The sequence below is a fragment of the Euprymna scolopes genome, chromosome 7 (assembly GCF_053919585.1).
Source record: "Euprymna scolopes isolate OS-2025 chromosome 7, ASM5391958v1, whole genome shotgun sequence".
Classification (NCBI taxonomy): Eukaryota; Metazoa; Mollusca; class Cephalopoda; order Sepiida; family Sepiolidae; genus Euprymna; species Euprymna scolopes.
Genome location: NC_136488.1, coordinates 6,368,017 through 6,381,476, shown reverse-complemented (window position 1 = coordinate 6,381,476; position 13,460 = coordinate 6,368,017).

Genomic DNA, 13,460 nt, shown 5'->3' with positions numbered 1-13,460 from the left:
GTTTAAAAGTATGATAAAATGAAAACTGTCAAAATGCATCGAACTTCTAAGCTAGTAGGGTTATTGCATGATTCAACCTAAAAATCGGATCATTAAAAACAAGGATTTTTTTTAAATGACGGGTGATTATAAAGAGTAAACAATTATCATTTCCAAATATGCAATTCTATTTTACCTTTCATTAAATAATGTGAATGGAAAGTGATTTTTTTATAATTTTAGCTAAGAGTCCATCAAAACTCATCGAGGACTGGCGAGTACCCTCTAAAGATCTTTTAATCATCCAAGTAGTATCTTAGTAAGCCTTAAAATAAAATGAGTAAAGGAGGGTAACAGAAAACATAAGACAACATTTTAAATGCATTTTTTAATTTGTGTTCGAAATTTTTGATATTCATATTTTTACACTAGATAAAACTTTTATGAAATTTGGTTTATTGTCAATGTCCTAAAAACGCCCGTTTTTTTTTTGTTTTGCTTTGTTTTTTTTTGTTTTTTTTTTGTTGATAATAAACCACTGTCCAAGGTCTCGTCAGTAACTGAAGGTTAAGATAAAGATTAGAGACGTGGTTGTTCATTGATCAGCAAAGGAGTCGTCTATTAAATCTCATAGTAAAACATGAATAAAAAAATATCATAAGAAAACAGTATGAATGTGTTTCTTCACAGCATTGATGTTTTTTTCCCATAGATTATAAGCATTGCACTCTCTATTCAGTGAATTTGTTTGTTATATTCTCTTTGTGTTCAAATTTTCTAATATTCATTTCTTTTAGACTTGAATTTGATTTCTTTATTATGAAGTTATTAATTAGTTAACTTCATTGTTACTTTATTATTTTTTGATGGAAATCGTTTCAGACAAGGCGTGAAGCCACTTAATGTAAGGAACGGACAACAACAAAAGATGATTATCGCAAAGACCTTAGTTTTGAAAAGACGAAGGTTAAAAGATTGGGGAAAACAATCAGCAGGAAGAGAGTTCCACAAGCCTACGGTCCTTGGAAAGAAACTACTGGAATGGAAAGTTGTATTACAAAGAGGTATAAAAACAGTAAATCGATGAAGACCACTAGACCAACGAATCAAATGAGCTGGAACAAAGGAGACTAGCAACAATGAATATTTACAGGAGACTAGCAACAATGAATATTTACAACAATGTGTTTTTACAAAACAAAAATAATAATCATAAAATTCATCAGTTGCTTTAGACATGAAGCAGAAATCATTTTTATGGGGGGGGGGGAGTTGATGGTGATCCAATTTTGTCAAATACTGTTGCGCTTATCCTACACTAGACACTTTTACTGAAATACCACATTTACTCTGTTGCATGATATTAGATGAATGATTGCTAATTCTTTTTTAATGGATTTTTTTGTTCTGATTTTATGATATTCGTATCTCTTAGACTAGAATCGAACTCCTTTATTATTAGGTTATTATTACATTTTTTTTTTTTTTGTAATTCCTCCCCCATAACAAATCAGCCTCTGTTGATTACAGTAAATGTTCACACTCCTCTCAAATATTCTTTATTAAACCGACAATCCATTTTATGAACTCTTATCCTTGAGTATCTGTTGGCCTCGATAAATGGTAGTTCATCAGTCCAAAACAAACACCTCGGCAACGTATAAAATTATATGAGTTGCCCACACACAAAAAAAGGGAACAAATAAGATTTGGCTTTGGGCCGAGAAGCAAATAAATCCGGCCATTAATGTAAGCATGATTGATCATAATTAGATTGTACGGGTCTACATCAATTGTAGATTTAACCAACCGCTGCAAATAACAGACAGATTAACAATTTCAAACAGTAAACATAGATGAAGTAAAGAAGTTATGTTTAAAAAATTAAACAGTCACAGGCAACAAAAGAAAGAACAGAAAAATTACATTGGAGTCTAAGCAAAATGTTTGTTTAATGATTATTTTTAAACATCAACATAATACACCATTACATTTCGATAAGAAAAGAAAAAAGATTTAAAGAAAATTTGTACTGATTTATCAGAAGAAACCATGAAAAATATTCTATGGTATCATTTTTTTTTTTTACTGAACATACCAATATGGATATCATTTTGGTCAAATTTTTTTTGTCAAATAATTGAAATTTTTTTATAAAATAAAAGCTTTATCTCTCAATCAATGTGAATTTCTTTCTCAGCAGTGGGGAAACGCCAGCACAACAAAAACACATTACGGAAGAACCAGAGAAAAAGAATTGCTGAGTTTTGTAAAGTTTGTACAATTAAAAAAATTATTAATATTTAATAAAAATACTTATTTATCATATATCAACTAATGTGGACATACAATTAATGAAGTTTAAAATAAAATAAAAAAGAAACTACTACGTATGCTATGAAAATGTCTTAAGTTGAATATAAGACGTATTTAAACAATAATTCGGTTCAGTTAAACAGTGTCAGCAATGTGAAATCGTGTAAAACTTTGGAGCTAGGGGAAACATGTCTGCCCAGCTTAAAGACCATTGACAGGAAAAAGATAATTCTCGTTTGTCACTCTCACACATTATGCTGAATAGAAGAGTGCATTCCCTAGTGTTCAGTATAATTAAGGGAGATAATTCGAATATGGTTCAAGAGAATTAGTTCTAACTGGTCCAACAATCAAATGGTTGTAATGACGATTGGTCTTCACTGGAATTGGGATGGTATAAGCCTCCCCAAGACCCCAGTCCTCTTTGCACTCGTTATTATTATTATTATTATTATTATTATTATTATTATTATTATTATTATTATTATTACAGTGAAATTTAATTATAGCGTATATAAAAATGTTCGATGAGTACTTTCTAGACATTAAAATAATTAGAAATCAGAAATAGTAAGTTGTTTAATTTTTTGCTATAAGGAATATACAGTGTTCAATAGTGAGAATGTTAGAATGGTTTAAGCAATTTAATCTGTAATAAAATGACATAAGATGCACATTATTGTTTTCTTAACCAAAATAGTGTGTGTGTTTTCTTTTTCTTGTTTTTTTTTTTTTGCTGAAGACAGAAACAAAGAAGTTTCAAGAAATGATCATATATACATTCTGACCCATGTAACTTTTTAAATTTAAAACCTAAAAATATATTTCTATAAACATATCTGAGCTCACAGATAATGAAACTCGTATGAGACAATCATTTTTGGAGATACAGTTTGAAGGATCGCCCAATAAATAGGAGCAGATGATGCACAACGTTGCATTCATGTGTTTACTTTAGAATTACTTTAATGGAATGTGCTCCGACGAACTATTAGCACCGGTGCCACTGCAACATAAATACCCACAACTAACGGGATAAGCAGCAAAATCCCACTGTTAGATATTAATCAGGCAACACCAAAAAGTGTGCTAATTGACGATTACTACTATGATCGTTATTAATATTTGTAAAATTAAAATGTCAGAAAGAATGTTATAATAGTGAAATAAATATTTACAGATAAAATTATTTATGTTAAGATGTTTTAATAGAAAGGAATGTTAGTTTTCATAACTAGCACAAACAAAAATATTAACTTGATCAAAAAGAATGTTAGAATATATACAAAATGACGTAACAAGTTAGTCAAGAGTTGAAAGTTAGAAAGTAGCAGATGCGGTCGGTAGTCAGAGGAAGAGAGAACGTTCACAACTAGTAATGGCTCAGAGCAGGGGAAAATGTCGCCAGTAAAAGTCTAGGACCAGCATGGCAGCTTTCCAATAGAGGAAACATCCGAAATAAAGTTGCTGTATACACCACCAAGGTTTTGGGTCGTACGAATCTTCACTTGCAGCTTTTCCAAGAATCCATCAAATCAAGATCAACCCAAGTCAGATCAGGTATGTTTTATCATTGTTTTATCGATGTAAAACCCCAGCGACTGTTATTTTTCCGTTAATATTTTAATTGTTATATGTCCTGTTTACCCAATCACTAGGCGATCAATAGACACAGACATATCGATGCGTAAATAATATACAACCGTTTATATATAACACCTACAATATTAAACCACTTCTTCCATTGCCGGAGAAATTTCTACAGTAATAGTAAAACTATTACAGTAGTTGCTGTTTTCTATGGCATATTTTTTCCAAGAAGTTTAAAATATTTTTTCTTTGTACAATCTCCAAAACTAGATTATAATGGAAATAGACATATCCAGGCTCTGTACCAACACCGTCCAAGGAGCAAGTCTAAACTAGTTACTATTAAAAAGAAATATTGGTGGTCGTGTAGATTATGGATCTTTCAGAAAAACGCATTTCAGGGGAAAACATTATTACGTACTTACACGTTATGTCAAAATTAGTATAAATTCCAAAATTTACAAAAAAATGATCCCGTAGAAAAATAATTACATGTAAAAATCTAATTTATCAAATTATCGAGTTTAATCATATATTTTACGGTGGGAGAGTTGTGCGACCAATTCAGTATGACAAACTGACTTATTTCCATTGTCTTAAATTAAGAGTTTGTAATTATGGATGGCTGTTTGTTGAAAATATACTGAGCACATCTTTTCGTAATTTTTTTAATTTATATTACTTTTGACATGACAAGTAAGTACGTAATGTTTTCAACTGACACGTGTTGATAAAAAGGTCACCAATATACACAAGTACTGTTAGTAATGTATGGTATTTAGAAATTTTGACAAATACTCAAATAAATTAAAGACCACCATACAGTCTTATTTATATATAGACGCATTTACATTGCCAGAATTTCTATACAAAGCATGATTTTAAGCATGTTTGATATATTCAGTAAATGCTGACCCCAATAACGTCTGGCTGATTGCGTGAAAAAATAAAAGGCAGGGAAGCTTTTAAACTGAGTGACGGTTTCTTTTTTGACGATGAAAAAATGTAGACAAAGAATAATACGGCATTAGTTCAAAGTGAATTATAAGTTATGTGGGATTTGTTTTACCGATAAAATTAGTATATAATAAATATAGCCATCGCAATTATTAACTCTCCCATGCAAATCTTAAGCAAGACACCAGATGTTTTCTAAAACGGGATATATTTTATAAACTTAAATAAATTAACATAAACAAAAAACAAGGATATATTTTTTTTAACTGTGTGACATTTTTTTTTTTTTTTGATCTGAAAAACAAAAGTATTAAAACGATATTCGGCATGAGTTCAAATGAAATAATTTTGCTTACAAATAATTTTCGGTTTTTGTTTTGTTTCTTTTTGCTAATAAAACCAACACATAAATACAGTCATTATAGTTACTAACTCTCTTATGCAAATATTTCTCCAGCAATACGAGAAAGTTTTATAGGTATAAAATACTGCTTTTCAACATTTTCAAGAATAGAATCCTTTTAAACAATTTCAACAATCATTTTTCTTTACCTCTGGACCTCAGCAATAAAAAGAAACCGTAAACAAATTTCAAGGCATATTAATAAGTTACCAACATCTTGAGCACATCGACCTAACAAAAAGTGAAAAGGTGTTGGCTGGCCAGTAAACCCACTGCGTCTTGACATTATCAAATTACATCAAAAGGATTAAGCTTATATTTAGTAAAAAATACAAAAAAAAAAAAAAAACAATTAAAAAGCATCCAAAAAATGAGATCATGTGGCAACAAGGCCGGGATCTGCCAAATGCAAATCTTGAGATTATGACCATTGACTTCAGAAATGTGCACAGTATGCTGCTATCGGAACAGCCGAATCTCCTACAATAAGGCAATGGTTTAACATTTAATGAAATAACTAACTACCAATATCTATAGCAAGGCGGTTTGTAAAACCTGATCACCAGCGGTTTAATACACAAAGTAAATATATACATACATATATATATATGTATGTATATATATATATATATATATATATATATACACACACACACACACACATATATATATATATATATATATATATATATATATATATATGTATATATATATATTACAAGACAGTATGAAAGGTGCAAAGATGAACAAACATTGTTTTATACCCTGTCCGGTGGTAAAAGCTGCTGGTGGCACTAGGAGTTGTAGTTCTGCCTTAACCACCATAAACCGTGTTACCACCTCTGGTTGTCGGCTAGTGAGCACAGGGTATCGCACGTGGTATCACCAATTGTATGTCATATATATATATATATATATATATATATATATATATATATATATATATATATATATATATATATATATATTATTTTAATATATTTTTCTGGTACAATTTTTTTATTATGGCTGTATACAGACCGTATTTATTTTTAAACACAATGAATTAAAAAATATAAAAGACCGAAACCTCTAGCTAACGTGTTTCGAACTTCACTTAACGGAGCTAAAATCGAGCTCAACCCATAATCTCCGCTGCATTATATATATATAGTTTTAATTGTAATCCTTGCCACAATTCAGCTCAGTTGAGCGAGGTTCAAAAATGGTTAGCTAGCCGTTTCAGTCTTTTTATTTTCTTATTCGTTATGTTTCAAAATAACCCTGGTCTGTGTTCAATATATATATATATATATATATATATATATATATATATATATATATATATATATATATATACTTATTACAAAGAAGAAAAGATTTACACAATAGAGTGGATCATTGACAGACTCAAATATCACAGACAATTCAAAAGAAACTCCTTTCATTTTTTCTCAAATTCATTTATTAATGGGAATGATGTGAATGTATTTTGCAGCACCATATTTTGAACCAATAACAGAAACAGCAAAATTTCTTGTTGAATATATATTTTTTCTTAAATCTCTTGCATAAGCACCGAGTTTTTAATTATGCGAAAGAATAATGTTATATAAAAAAATCCGAGGATCATCACAAAATACAGAGCTGCGCGCAGTCCATTTTACACTTTGTTTTTCAAATCAACTTTGAACACAACAACATAGTTGAAGGTAAATTAAATAATTTGAAAAACGCAACAACGAAATTTCATCATGCATTTACCACCATTTAATGAAATACAATCGAACTTCTAAAATACATACGAAATTATGTTTTGATTTGCAATCAAAAATTATGGTTTTATGTGCAGCAAATAATTAAAATTATGTTTTTATTTGCAATAAACAATTTATTATGTTTTATGTGCAACAAGAAATTAAAATTATGTTTAATGTGCAACAAAATGTTTAAATTATGTTTAATTTGCAATAAAAAAATTAATTATATTTTTATTTGCAACCAAAATCTTATTATTTTACTGTGTAAAAAAAAATTAAAATTATGTTTTATTTGCAATAAAAATAAAATTATATTTTTATTTGCAATAAAAATTATGTTTTTATTTACAATAAAAAATCAGTATGTTTTATATGAAACAAAAAAAATAAAATTACGTTTTATTTGCAATAAAAAATTATTATGTTTTTCTGTGAAACCAAAAAATAAAATTGTTTTATTTGCAATTAGAAATAAAAACATAATTTTTATTTGCAATAAAAATTATGTTTTTATTTGCAATAAAAAAATTATGTTTTTGTGTGCAACAAAAAATAATAATTATGTTTTCATTTGTTATGATTGTTGAAAGAATTTCGCTATTTTGGTAATCAACCTAGAAAAAGGATTTTATTTTATTAAATGAAAAATATTCTTTTCTAAAATTTCTGTAAACATTGGTTTATAAAGACTCCTAAACAGAAAATGTTAAAATATGTTTTTAATTCATATTTATAAATTTAACTTTGATTCGCTTCTCTTTCGATTAAGATGACAATAATATCGCTATTTCCATGGCAGGTGCTCGTCTGAGCTCCAATCTCTCGTTCCCCCTCGCCAATCTTTCACGAGAAACACCCGTCTGGCTGAAACTACTGTCAATAATTTTCCCCACTCTTTATCTGTGCCTAAATCCAAACGTAGATTCCACGAGCAAAGCTTCTTTCTTAGAGCTGCACGCCAGTGGAATTCTCTGCCGCTTGCCTGTTTCCCACCTGACTACAGTCTTCAAGTCCAACATAAACAAACTCCTGACAAACCGCCCCCTTAAGTAAGACACTCTATCAAAACCCCCAATACTTATGATTACTACAATACTATCTCATTGATTACTGTACACGCAATAACCCTTATCCCTGAGTGGCCTTCGGGCCTTGATAAGTGGTGACCCCCATGTAAAAAAAAAAAATATTGAAGAATTGGAAACTATGGTATCTAGCATTCCTTAAACGTGACATATCTAAATTCTAATCGAATTTTAAGATTGTTAAATCCCAGCAATCTCACAAAATCGATGCGTCAATATGATTTGTATATGATGTGATTGCAATGCAAAGAAAAGAAAAAGGTAAAACTAGAGAAAAATCACCAGAGAATTGTATAGAATCAAACAAAAAACGATTTCAATAAAAAAGTAATGACTTTTTTCTTCTACAAATGTTTAATCATGTAAAAGAGGTTTCTATATTTGTGAGATAAGGCTCGATAATTATATTTTGTATTATTTGGATTGTTCCTATGTTGGTTGTTTTTTCACAACGTTTCGGCCGATGTAACATCCGACTGTCTTCTTGATGCTATTGGTAAATGCTGAAAAATAGTACCATCGGTCAAAATGTTGTAAAAAAATAAACAACCAAGATGAGAACAATAGTACACACAATCCATCTAAAGGATGTTTTTGTTTTTCTAATAGATCAATAAATTTTTTCTAATAGATCAATAGATTTTTTCTAATAGATCAATAGATTTTTTCTAATAGATCAATAGATTTTTTCTAATAGATCAATAGATTTTTTTCTAATAGATCAATAGATTTTTTTCTAATAGATCAATAAATTTTTTCTAATAGATCAATAAATTTTTTCTAATAGATCAATAAATTTTTTCTAATAGATCAATAGATTTTTTTTAATAGATCAATAGATTTTTTCTGATAGATCAATAGATTTTTTTCTAATAGATCAATAGATTTTTTTCTAATAGATCAATAGATTTTTTCTAATAGATCAATAGATTTTTTTCTAATAGATCAATAGATTTTTTCTAATAGATCAATAGATTATTTTCTAATAGATCAATAGATTTTTTCTAATAGATCAATAGATTTTTTTCTAATAGATCAATAGATTTTTTCTAATAGATCAATAGATTTTTTCTAATAGATCAATAGATTTTTTTCTAATAGATCAATAGATTTTTTCTAATAGATCAATAGATTTTTTTCTAATAGATCAATAGATTTTTTCTAATAGATCAATAGATTTTTTCTAATAGATCAATAGATTTTTTCTAATAGATCAATAGATTTTTTTCTAATAGATCAATAGATTTTTTCTAATAGATCAATAGATTTTTTCTAATAGATCAATAGATTTTTTAACAAATTGTTTGTCAAAAAACAACATTTGAGTAGAACATTCCCAGAAGAAACTGAATGAATTCAGCATAAAAAGGGAGACAACTAAACCCAATGAGAGTGAATAAATTTTACAAGTGCAGGTATGAAGCAAGACATTTTGCTGCTAACAGTTTCATTTTGTCCAGCCACATTCATTCTAGGCAGGTTGAACCGGCTTCTCCCAAAGGAGAAAACGTCTCGGAAATATCAGATTCACAAGCGATCCCCAGTCGCATGTATATACCAGTTTGGGTAAATGACGACAGGTTTTTGAGTTCTCGCAGGAAGGTTTTGACATCTTCCTAAATACAGCACCTGATGTTCCTAAATAGTTACCCATCTGCTACTGACTAGGTTCAACATTGCTTAACTTCGGTGATCCAACGAAAAATGATGTATCAACATGATTAAGCCGTATATTATTTCATTTTGTTTTAGCATAGTCTCCTAACACGTTATAAATAAAAAAAATAATACTTTTAAGATTTTAGATATAAGTTAAAATATTCAAAATAAGATTGTGATCATTTTGATATGGACAGGTCATAATATGTTTGGTGTTTTCCTGACTGTACTAACATGTAGAAATTTACGTGTAAAACAAACAGATATCTCGCTGCTCAATTCCCTACATAGAGTGTCCTTATAGGCATGGTCTGTAATAGTAGCCTCTTATGTAATGTGCATTGTTTGGAGTGTATATAATTTAAAAAACAAATCCATACCAACTAAAGTCGCACCATATTGATCCATAGGAATTTATTTTTAGTACAGAAGCCTAACTTTAACCTAACACAAATCCTAACCCTAACGTTAACACTAACACTTACCTTAACTCTAACAGATTAACAACTGTTCCGGTTAAATTTGAAAGAAATACATTGATAAATTGCCAAGAAGGGGGGAGACTATCTCTACTGAGCTAAAACGTTTCTCGCACCTGAGAGTATCCTATGTTGCCACATCTGATCTAGAGCATCTGTCACTAATCTCTCGCTCCTAGACACGGTTAAAAAAAAAGTCACCAAACTAATAGATTCCACACTAACAACCAAACTTTAACCTCTGTCCCATCACCGAAATGTAGCTTCTTTGTGCCTGTTTTACAAGTATTTTAATAGAATGTGCTCCAATGAACTCGAAGCATTTGCATCCACTTGATGTATATACCTCCGACAAACCTAAAAAGCAGCCAATCCCACCCCTACACTAGAGAAATCCTTCGATGCCAAAAAGCCTTTTACTCAAATAGCTTCTTTCCTTGAACTGCTAGACTTTGAAATTCTTCTCCCTGCTTCCTGCTTCCCTGACTATACTAACATGCAGAAGTTCAACTGTAACGTGAACAGACATCTCGCTTTCAAACTCCTTACATAGTATCCCTGTAAATTTGAGCCCAAATAGAAGCCTCTTATGAAAATGTCGCACCGTGTCTTGTTTAATGTAGAAATAATAGTAAAAAAAAAAAAAATTGAAATCGAATTTTGTATCATTAAGCAAATGAAACCAACATGCCATACGAATATCCGTTTGTTTTAAAGATTTGATTTTCTTGTATTATTTATATCGTTCAAACTACTCCTCTTATTTTATTGTTTTATTCTCACAACGTTTCAGACGATGTAACCTCCAACCATCTTCAGGTGCATCTTGTGAAACTCAAGAATCTTTGTGTTGAATTTTGGAATCTGTACCGAAATTTGCACAAGATCTTTTATTTAATGCAGGGGTATTTATTCGCATCTTGTCAGCCATTCCCCTGGGTAGAAATCTTTTGTTAAGAATTTTCTTTTAAAGTTAGTATCGTCAGTAGTGAGAATTGAACCTTTAACCTCAAAAAGAGTGTCTGTTAGAACTGATTACTACTTAGTACTATAAACCCAAGTCGACCATCGGCAGCCGCATAGCTTGCTTTCCTTATTTTATTGTTTAGTTCTCACATTACATGACCGATGTTTCTGACAAAGAGGGAAGAATTGCTGTTTTCTATGTAAGAATCTATTTTACCTAACACTTATTGTTTGCAAATTTTTTTGATCTTGAAGTAGTATGTTGTTTAGCTCCTTACATCAAGTAGCTTCATGCCTTGTCTGGAGTGATTTAGATTTTAAAAAAAAAACTTATCTTAAAATATTTGAAACATAATATTATTCTAGTGTAACATAAAATTTAAACAGTCGAAGAGAGTTTTTTTTAATTTCTTCTTTTTGACTTTTGCCCTATAATTTTGTGATGACCCTTTGTTTGGTATGAAAACTGGCAGGGGAGTTGCCTTCATACATAAACTTATATTTTCAAACAATAATTGGGATTGAGCTTTACTTACATGGGATGGCAAACATATTCAACTTGTTGATACCTCACTCGGTATTTAAAAACGTTACAAAAAATCAAACTCAAACATATTTCTTATACATAAGTACACATAGATTTTGTTTTTGTAATAAAAAAAGCAATTTTGTTACTGTCCATCATACAAGCAACGTAGAAGAAGAGGAAGAGGAAGAAGAAGAAGAAGAAGAAGAAGAAGAAGAAGAAGAAGAAGAAGAAGAAGAAGAAGAAGAAGAAGAATCACATGACTGCAATAGAATTAGTATAGAGTGTCACCACCTATGAGGCGAAGACCGCAATGGACGGTAAACATAAGAGAATGCTTTGCATAACAGGAAAAAAAGTATACGTTTGTTGAAATTTGTCAAAGCAACTCTTTTGTTTTTCAATGAATTTAAAAAAAAAATTATTTCTAAGCCAAATATATAATAGATTGATGTATAATTATTACACTTTTTTAAAAACTTTTTACATGCTCATATTAATCACCAACAAAGGATGGAATCTGCTATCTCATCCGCCCTAATCTCTTACTGAGGCACCTACTGATTACCACACCAATTATCTTTAATAACAAGTACTTGCTGGTATAAGGAATCAACCTTCTACCAAGCAACTGGGAAGATTTCATTGCTGTGGTCATGCATAATTGCTTCAGAACTGACATAACAACTCGCTTTGAGTTTTCTTTTTTTATATATTAAAAAGGTTTGACCTAATAATGTGCAATAATTACGTATCAACCGAATAAATTTTATTGATCTCTTTTATAAAAGGAAGAAATATATTTGCCAGTGTATACTGCAAGATGCATCTTAAGCTGCAAAATGCATCTTGTGCTATGGGATGCACCTCATACTGCAAGGTGCATCTTAAGCTGCAACTTCAAAACAAACAGGTTTTGTCATCCATCTGTTATCAGATGCAAATACTAATTTCAATGAAAAATTTTTTTATTCATACAAAATTGTAAAAATGTCTTTATATATGGATGCATCCAAATATTGAATGAAACTATTCAAAATTTTAAATATAGTAGAAATTCTTCAATCTATGTGTGCATTTATTTGTCTATATTATTTGTTATATATATATATATATATATATATATATATATATATATATATATATATATATATATACATACACGTATATATCTATACACACATATATCTATACACACACACACACTCACACACACACACATATATATATATATATATATATATATATATATATATATATATATATATATATATATATATATATACTTAGTAACATTTTGGAAAAATGGATTCCAGCAGAGTGCTCTATTATAAGGAAAAATTCCAAAATAAGAGTTTATTATTTATATTTTTATTTTCAGAAAGTTTAGAGGAGATCAGTCATCGGTACCGTCGGTTTTAAAACTGATAATGAGGGACCGTTTTAGATCCCTATATCAAGCTCCCTCATCTGTTTTATAACCAGGATTCTGATTACAAAACAGATGAGTATCGGCTGAAGAGAGTTTGATATGGGGTTCTAAAACTGTCCCTATTATCAGGTTTGAAATCGACGTTACTGATGACTTATCCTATCTAATCTTTCTAAATATATAATATATATATATATATATATATATATATATATATAGATATATATATATATATATATATAGATAGATAGATAGATAGATAGATAGATAGATAGATAGATATATGTCTGTTCCGTTACACAAAGTTAGCAAGTAAAACACTGTTGGAC